At 47.5% G+C, this 10,020-nt stretch overlaps 1 long non-coding RNA gene across 1 annotated transcript; it reads left to right on the top strand.

Annotated features, from left to right (window-relative positions):
* Positions 1-479: 479 nt before the first annotated feature.
* LOC147084174 (uncharacterized) lies at positions 480-9,217 on the top strand. Its single transcript, XR_015075919.1, has 2 exons — positions 480-1,416; positions 7,087-9,217. It is a non-coding gene; the product is annotated as an uncharacterized LOC147084174 (long non-coding RNA).
* Positions 9,218-10,020: the final 803 nt, after the last annotated feature.

Genomic DNA, 10,020 nt, shown 5'->3' with positions numbered 1-10,020 from the left:
GTGATTGTATTCGAGAGGGTGCAGAGGAGATTCACCAGGATGTTACCTGGGCTGGAGCGCTTCAGCTATGAAGAGAGACTGGACAGGCTGGGGTTGTTTTCCTTAGAGCAGAGAAGGCTGAGGGGGGACCTGATTGAGGTGTACTAAATAATGAGGGGCAGAGATAGGGTAGGTAGAAAGGAACCTTTCCCCTGAGGGGTCAATAACCAAGGGGCATAGTTCCAAGGTAGGGGCAAGAGGTTTAGAGGGGATTTGAGGAAAAACTCTTTCACCCAGAGGGTGGTTGGAATTTGGAACTCACTGCCTGAAAGGGTGGTAGAGGCAGGAACCCTCACAACATTCAAGAAGCATTTAGATGAGCACTTGAACTGCCATAGCATACAAGGCTACGCACCAAGTGCTGGAAAATGGGATTAGATTAGTGATGCGCCATCAATAACTCCAGAAGACTAAGTTAAACTTACAACATGTCGGCTTTTATTAACAAAAGAATACGAGCATGTCTCTGCTGGTAGACCGATCCTTAAAGCCAGGGGGACTGGAGGTCAATCACCTTTATACCTGGGCTTAGGGGTGGAGCCAGGGGCGGAGCCAGCTGAGGCATGCCCAGACATGTTCTGTACAGGCAGATTAGTGGTTTACCACAATTAGACAGGGCTTGATGGCCGGTGTAGACACGATGGGCCGAAGGGCCTCTTTCTGTGCTGTATAACTCTATGACTCTATGACCACCAACTCCAAGTCAAACACATTCTAACTTGGAAGTATATTGTCATTCCTTCATCGGCGCTGGGTCAAAGTGTTAAGGAGAATTTCAGTACTAAGGACTTTGCAAAGACTGTCGGGATACTTGACATTAAACTGGTTGACAAAGGGGCCCCCTGAACTCGCACGTAGGCTGGGATGAGATAATGCCAGCTGCAGTTTTGTTATTGAACGATTGTGGTCACCTTGCGACGGAAAATAGGTTGGACTTCTGCTTCTCCTGTCTGCGGTTAAAGGTCCCGAAAAAGGTTTTAGACCTAGGGTCCATCGCTTGCTTAAAATAGGTAACCATTATAGATGTCACGGGGTATCGCGGTGATTAGTAATATGAGGTAATTTGTTTTGACCCCTGTATATAGGCAGGGGCTTTGTGTGTGTAAAATGAGAAGTGTGGCGATTGCACACCGGGTGTATAGCTGCTTCTCCCAGAGCTCTGCAATAAAGCATTCTTTTACTTTGCCATTCACTCGTGGTCAGAGTTTTATTTGACTCCAAAGGCTTCTGTTGGGATCGTGTCGACCTAGAATATCACCTGGTCCACGTAGCCCCAAATTAACTACAACAATTGGCGCTGCGAGCAGGGTCACCGAGTGACTGGCCGCCCTGATCAAGCGGACACACGCTCGAGTGATCTAAAAGAACAAAAGAGAGGTGAGATGGCATATGTAAAATTGTGCTAGGATACTAACAACCGTAAGACTGCATTATTTCTTGTAATTCCAGGGAAACTAGGTATAGCCTGGGAGGAGAACTGGAGATTCCAGGGAAACCAGGTATAGCCTAGGAGGAGAACTGGAAGAGAGGAGAGGTAAAGGAGCCGGACCAACCTTTACCTACACGTGACGGACCCCGAGAGAAAGGTATTTGTGTTCTCAGAATCGGGGGGCCGAAGATAGTGACCAAGGGACATAATGTCGAGTAAGGATCTGAAGCGGGGGCCCCCGGGCTCCCTCATCGATACTTTTATGATGGATAGATGTACCCTTATTGAAAGAATGCAGGAAGACGGGTGGGACGTATCCAAAGGTTTGGACCGACAGCGGTCATGGTGGGACACACAGAAAAAGGGAAGAACTAAAAAAGCAGGAGTACTGTTGGTTCATCAATTGGCAGGATTGATAGAACAGGCAGAAAAGGCAGCGGTGAGTCTTAAGGGAAAACAACTTCAGATAGATAACCTCCGAACAGAGTGTGAGGGATGTAAAAAGCAAATAGAAGTCCTCAAAGGAGTTAATGAAGGACAACAACAATGGCTGAGAGAATATAACCGACAAACCTGGGGAGAGACAGGGAGAGAAGAAGCTCTGCCCCCATATACCAACCCCAGCGCACCCCCAGTTTATAATGTAGCACCGGTGACAAGGCAAGACCCACTGAATGACCTAGTGGTTGCTAATAGGGGAAGAGCAGATTGGAAAGCATTTACCCCAGGTGAAAAGGAAGCTGTTATGAGCCGTCTGGGAAAACTACAGACCCGGAGTTCTAACACTAAATTTTGGGCGGAGCTGGATTCAGTTTGGCAGGGTCATTCCCTCCACCTTAGGGACGTACACCAATTAGTGCAGGCAGCATGCCCCGTGGACAGATGGCGGTTGGTGCCTGAAAACCAAGGCGCTGGCAATGCCAACACAGACTACCGCAACGGAAGATGGGTGAATCAATGCCCACTAAAAATGAATAAGGAAGAAATGACTCCCGCCTTCCAGTTATACAAAATAGCAGTACAAGGGGTGTTAGGAGAGGCCCCCACAGATTGGAATAAAATAACGGCGTGTAAACAAAAGAAAGGAGAGGGCTCTTCAGAATACGGGGAACGATTGTTCGCCGTCTACGGAGAATCCTCTGGACAGCCAAACGCGGTGAGAACAGACCCAGCCTTTATCCAGGCATTTAAAGATGGGCTGTCCCCCCCCCATCAGGCAATCCTAAAACTAGGAGTACTGACTACCAGAGTATATGATGAGATAGTTGAATGGGCATGTGGCGTTGACGGATTACAGACTAGGGAGAAGGAAGAGGTGCAAGTGAAGAAGGAGAGAGTAAGTGCAGTCCAATCCGACAATGTCGGGTCAGGGACAAAACCAAAAGGCGCTTGCCACAATTGTGGTAAGGTAGGACACTTTATTAGAGACTGTAAGCAACCAAAACCGTTGAAGGAGTGTAGTTATTGTGGGAAAAAGGGGCACTTGGCACTCACATGTTATCAAAGGCTAAAGGAGGCAGGAAGCCTAAAGGATGCTGAGATGACCGTCCCAACTGCTCAGTATGAGGATTTTAAGAAATGGCAAAGTTATCTCAAATGGCAACAAGAATGATATTCGGTGGCCCCCATACAGGGAGGAAGAAAAAAGGGGGGGCGAATATATGTGTCTGCACTAATAGGGGGCCGACCATGTGAGATGTTAGTGGACACAGGAGCAGCAATATCTATAACCAACCTCCCCCTCCCTGTAACAAAGAAAAGTGCGGTAATTACTGGGGTGGGCGGTGAAGGTGTCACAGCCTTCCGCAGCATCCCGCAAGTAGTAGAAATAAATGGGCGTTATATCCCCATGAGCTTTTATGTATGTAAAAATAATGAAGGGACTATAATGGGTAATGACCTGTTAAGAGAGTACCAGGTACTTGTAGATTGTGGAAAGGGTAAGTTAACCTGGCCAGATGTAAGTGGAAAGACCCAAGATGTGGGGTGCTTAACGGGCCACACGACAACGTTAGGAGTAGCAGCAATAAATACGTGGTCCAACCCACCTCTACCAGAATATGAAGACATTTGTAACTCTGTGGAGGGCACCTGGGCGGCGAACAAGCTGGACACTGGTAGGGTCAACATGGACCCTATCATAGTGCCCGGACCAGAGCATAAACCCCATCGTCAGTACCCCATAAAGCCAGAAGCCCGTAAAGCAGTAATAGAGATAGTAAAAGGGTTAGTGGAGCGAGGTATTCTAAGGGAAACAACCAGCACCACTAACTCCCCGACCTGGCCAGTGGGAAAACCTGACGGGAGCTTCAGGCTTACAATAGATTACACCGCCCTAAATAAGGTAACCCCAAAGTTACACCCCATAGTTGCTAGCCCCTCCACGATATTAAATGGGTTAGACCCGGGGCATAAGATCTTTACCGTGCTAGACATAGCTAACGGGTTCTGGGCTCTGCCATTAGACCCGGGGTCTCAAGAAAAGTTTGCCTTCACAGTAGGCGACAAGCAATATACATGGACCCGACTTCCCCAAGGGTTCCATAACAGTCCAGCGATCTTTCACCAGGTCATGTGTGACATTCTCCAAAAAGTGGAACTCCCACTTGGGAGTACCACCCTCCAGTATGTGGACGATATACTCATAGCGTCCACTACAAAAGAGGGACATAAGACTGCACTCGGTGCAGTCCTAAAGACCTTAGGGGAGGCAGGACTGAAGGTCAGCCCCAAAAAGGCATAAATAGGCAAAACCCAGGTCTTATATTTAGGACACCTTATCTCACAAGGGGTAAAGGAGATGCCCGCAGATAGAAAAGGGGCAATACAAACCATGCCTAGACCGGTAACAGTAAGAGGAGTAAGGAAAGTACTGGGGCTTTTTAATTACAGCCGAAACTTCATCCCGGGGTTCGCAAAAACAGCGGAACCCATACAGCGATTGGTAAGAGGGGGTAAGCCTGCCCTGGACCCCATCGAATGGGGTCCTGAGCAGGAACAAGCTTATACCCAACTTAAACGAGAGCTGATATCAGCCCCAGGACTAGGACTCCCAGATATGAACAAACCCTTCCACATACACTGCGATAATGAGGAAGGATTTTATTCGGCCGTAGTCACCCAGGAGCATGGAGATAAACGTAGACCCGTAGCATACTATTCCACTGCAGAAGGACCAGTAGTATCGGGACTCTCGCGCTGCATAGCCGCTCTAGATTGTGCAGCTTGGGCCGTAAAAATTAGCGAGCCCGTTGTAATGACAGGAGATATTATTCTCCACACAAAGCATACTTTGGTAGAAATGTTAAATACCAGAAAATTGCGATCAGTCTCACACTTGAGACGAGCGAAATGGGAGGCTGTTCTCCTCCCTCCCAGTAAAGCAGTAACAATAGTCAGAGACGCAAGGGAAAACCCGGCTGAAGGAGTATTGGGGTCGGGTATTTCCCATGATTGTGGAGATGTAGATGCTGACTTAGAGGGAGACAAGATAAAAGACACTCCGTTACCAGGGGCTGAAGAGACCCTGTACGTGGACGGGTCCCGAAAATATATAGACGGACAGCCTCGTACGGGCTGGGCTGTAGTAAATAGTCAGATGAGAACTGTACGATCGGGGAGACTTGAAGGAGGCTTGTCAGCCCAAGTAGCAGAACTAGTGGCTCTGACAGTAGCATTAGAAGAGTCCGAGAATAAAATTGTAAATATATATACAGATAGCCGATATGCGTTCGGTGTAGTCCATGACTACATGACTGCATGGGGCAGACGGGGATTTGTAACTACCGGAGGAACCCCCATAAGACATCAGGAAAGAATCGAAGCCCTCCTGGAAGCGAGTAATAAGCCTAAACAGGTCGCAGTAATAAAGATTAAAGCACACCAAAAAGAACCAGCCAGAGACAGTCCAGAATGGACGGGTTATATGGGCAACCAGGCAGCTGACAGGGCAGCTCAGGCAGCCCTGATCTTGGAACGGAAAGAAGCAAACCTAGAACGGAAGGAAGGAAAGCAGATAGCGAAACAATCCGCGGAGTTAGCCTTAGGATGGGAACCCGAGGAACCTGTAGCCAGTGTAGATAGCCCAGGAAATGAAATTAGTATCGCTGAGCTACACGAGGATATATTACCTAGTGAAAGGCAAAGATGGAAAGAACAAGGAGCCAGACCAACAGCAGACGGAGTATGGCGAATAAATAACAAGGTAATGGCCCCCGAGTGTATACAGAATACCCTACTCGAAATACACCATGGATTAAGCCACTCTGGAAAGGAGGCGATGCAACAGACTTTAGGTAAGGAGTGGTGGTGGAAGGGTATGGGACGGGACATTGCTAAGTATTGTCAACGATGCATCGTGTGCGCTCAGCATAACCCAGGAAGACCAGTTAAAATTAGACTAGGACACCAACCCAGGCCCCGAGGGCCATGGGAGCACTTGCAAATTGATTTTACGGGGCCCCTACCCATGTCAAAGGGTAAGACGTATTGCTTGGTAATCATTGATCAATTCACAAGATGGGTGGAGGCCTTTCCCACCAGAAATTGTACGGCCACTACAGTCGCTCGAATCTTGGCGGAGGAGGTAATCCCACGTTGGGGAATGCCGCTCCAGATAGATTCGGATCAAGGGACCCACTTCACAGGAGGTGTGGTCAAACATATGTGCCAGTTAATGGGAATTAAGCAAAAGTTTCATATACCCTACCATCCCCAGAGCTCGGGGATGGTAGAAAGAATGAACCGAACACGAAAAAATGCGCTGGCTAAGGCCATGCAGGAATCGGGAAAAACATGGGTGGAAGTGTTACCTATCATTCTGATGAAATTACGAGCCACCTGTAATCGTACCACAGGCCTTGCCCCGTATGAACTTATGATAGGACGAGCAATGCAATTGCCAGAAGGCATAATTACGGGAGGGGTGGATGTAGGCCCCTTAAAGGACAAGCTACAGCGATATGTCCAAGAAATGAGTAAACAACTAAAAGAAATGCGGACGCAGGTAAGGTACCGCCAGAGGGAGCAGGACGAGAAGGAATTCCCCTTCCCGTTACCAGAAGTCCCTACAGCGGGAACTGGGGTAATGCTAAAGGTATTACCAACCAAATCAGGCTTTGCTCCCAAATGGAATGGGCCTTACGAAGTTATTATTAGCGGAGATACTTGTGCCTGTCTAGACATACGGGGAAAGGGAGTGTGGAAACATTGGACACAGCTAAAGATATATGAGCCAAAGTCATCCCTGGAGCCTCCTGAGACGGAGACTACCGGGGAGAGTGAAACCACGAAAGAAAAGACTGACTAAATGAATGTAACCAGCATAAAATTAAGATTAAAGTTGTTAAGTTATTGTGTTAAGGACTCAATCTGTAGGGGCGTACAACGCAGATTGAGAATTGATACTGTTTGGTTAAGGCATAAGGATTACGCTTTGGGGTTACAGAACTCGTACTCGGCCTTGGAAAGGTGACTGCGATTATGCGAGATCTGTTATGGTGTTTGGATCGTTCTGACCTGCTGACATCCAACACCCATTTTAAGTTTTAAGCCTTAATCTACCTCAGAAGGGGTGTGCATAGAAGTTACTAATAATACACCCTTGTATTATTTTCCAGGTCAACATCAGCTGATTAATGCCTGATACTTTGATCTGTTTGCCTGTGTGGGCATTTATTTCGTGGCTTATTGCATCGGTTGTGCTTGTGTGCTTTTATCTTAACGCGTTGTTACAAGAGTGTTATCGGGAGGGCCAGAGAAACCATAAGCCAGTTTCAGACAGGCAGTCCTTACTTAAAATTGAAAATGAAGACCGTAATATGTTTAGTTGCGATAATATGCATTGTTACGGTAACCCGGGGCAGACCGCGGTGTAAGCGTAATTTACACGTAAATACCTTTGTTTATATGTCCTACGAGTATGCTAAGAAAAGGGAGCAGTCCAGCTGTTGGGTCTGTATCCACATCCCGATACATAGTAGGGGTGGAATACCCCTTCGTCCGGTGGCCTTTAATGTTACTCAAATGCTAATATGGATGCACCACCAGAACCAAACTAACGTACCGTGTGAGGAGGCAGTCGGAAACCGTACTGCCACCAGGGGTGCAATCCGACGGAACCCTTTTACTGGAATGAATTGTTCCGCCCTCAGGACGGCGGGTTATGAAATGACCGAGTTTGAGGGATGGTATTATACATCCTATAATACCAGTGTAAACCCCCCTTATCTGGTACTAACAAATACCAGTGGAATGGGAAACCCACGTACGGGAGTGTGTATTATGCGTAACCTAGAGAAAGGTGGGGTCCCGGTAGGAAGCAGTAGCTGCTATAAGATCATTAACTGTACCACCGGGCCGAACGGGACGTCCCAGGCAAATAGGATTCTGATTCCCCCCCGGCCGGGGTACACGGAGTCCGTTATCCTAACGGGACCCAGCACATTCAATCAAGAGCAGGATCCAAGTAACCCAAGTCCTGGGCTAGATAGTCTAAAAGCCTATAATGGTACATATTTTATATGTGGTCACCGAGCCTATCCATGGTTACCCCGGAATTGGACGGGTTCGTGTTACTTAGGTTATGTAGTACCCTACATTCACCTCTTGAATGAGATTGGGGAACACCACGAATTTAAGAAATACCGGATTAAAAGAGAGCTAGGAGCTTATCAAAGATTTTTTGGTGTAATAAACTCTCCCTATGGAATAATGAACTTAATGGATGAAACAAGGAAGTTGGCAAGGTTAATAGAGGTAGTTGCCAATGTTACTGGGGAAGCTTTAACAGAAATGAGTACCGAAATGGTAGCCATTAGAACAGTAGCCCTCCAAAATCGAATGGCCTTAGATTACCTCCTTGCGGCACAATGAGGAACCTGTGTCTTGATAGGAAGTGAGTGCTGTACTTATATCCCTGATAGTGCGGAAAATATCACAAACTTAGTAAACCACATGAAGGATGAAGTGAAGAGAGTCCATACCAATCCGGGAGAAGGATGGTTGGAGTGGCTAGGACTAACAGGATGGGGTTCCTGGATAACGCATGCATTGGCTATCATCGTTGCGATATGTGTTGCAATATGCTGTCTGCTAACTATAGTGAGAGCTTGTTGCAAAATGGCAATGACACCGGTAATGCCAGTCAGTGTGATTCAGGCGGATGAACTATCGCTTATGGAAAAGGACAAGGAGGACCAACCTGAACCAACTGCCTTCCCTCGGATGAGTCAGTGGTTGTAGGAACAACACTGTGAAGAAAGAAGATTGATGGTCAGCTGGACCAAGAAGATCGTGATCCAGGACCAAAAGGAGGGATTGTTAAGGAGAATTTCAGTACTAAGGACTTTGCAAAGACTGTCGGGATACTTGACATTAAACTGGTTGACAAAGGGGCCCCCTGAACTCGCACGTAGGCTGGGATGAGATAATGCCAGCTGCAGTTTTGTTATTGAACGATTGTGGTCACCTTGCGACGGAAAATAGGTTGGACTTCTGCTTCTCCTGTCTGCGGTTAAAGGTCCCGAAAAAGGTTTTAGACCTAGGGTCCATCGCTTGCTTAAAATAGGTAACCATTATAGATGTCACGGGGTATCGCGGTGATTAGTAATATGAGGTAATTTGTTTTGACCCCTGTATATAGGCAGGGGCTTTGTGTGTGTAAAATGAGAAGTGTGGCGATTGCACACCGGGTGTATAGCTGCTTCTCCCAGAGCTCTGCAATAAAGCATTCTTTTACTTTGCCATTCACTCGTGGTCAGAGTTTTATTTGACTCCAAAGGCTTCTGTTGGGATCGTGTCGACCTAGAATATCACCTGGTCCACGTAGCCCCAAATTAGCTACAACAAAAGTCCTGGAACTCCCTCCCTGACAGCACTGTGGGAGTACCTTCACCACACGGACAGCAGCGGTTGGAACTCCCTCCCTGACAGCACTGTGGGAGTACCTTCACCACACGGACAGCAGCAGTTGGAACTCCCTCCCCGACAGCACTGTGGGAGTACCTTCACCACACGGACAGCAGCAGTTGGAACTCCCTCCCCGACAGCACTGTGGGAGTACCTTCACCACACGGACAGCAGCGGTTCAAGAACGCGGCTCACCACCACCTTCTCAAGGGCAATTAGGGATGGGCAATAAATGCTGGCCTTGCCTGCGACACCCACATCCCATGAACGCATTAAAAAAAACTTCATCCCATAACACGCGTACAAGGGCTCAGTAATGTTTAATTCATCAGAAAAAGACAAAGTACAACAACATACCGGTCAGCTTAACAGAATCTCATCATATTTATGAGGCCACAAACTTAAAATAGTCACTAATAAATCGAGTAATGAATTCAGGAGAAGTGTCTTTACCCAGAGAATGGTGAGAATGGGGAACTCGCTACCACAGGGAGTAGTTGAGGTGAGCAGCACAGATGCATTTATGAGGAAGCCACATGAGGGAGAAAGGAATGGGAGGAGATGTTGATCGGGTTAATTGAAGTAGGGTGGGTGTGGGGTATAAACACCGGCATGGACCAGTTGGGCCGAATGGCCTGTTTCTG

Source organism: Somniosus microcephalus, unplaced genomic scaffold, assembly GCF_052327205.1.
Source record: "Somniosus microcephalus isolate GS21.2 unplaced genomic scaffold, FLI_Smic_1.0 scaffold1, whole genome shotgun sequence".
Lineage (NCBI taxonomy): Eukaryota > Metazoa > Chordata > Chondrichthyes > Squaliformes > Somniosidae > Somniosus > Somniosus microcephalus.
This window is presented reverse-complemented; position numbering and strand designations above follow the sequence as displayed.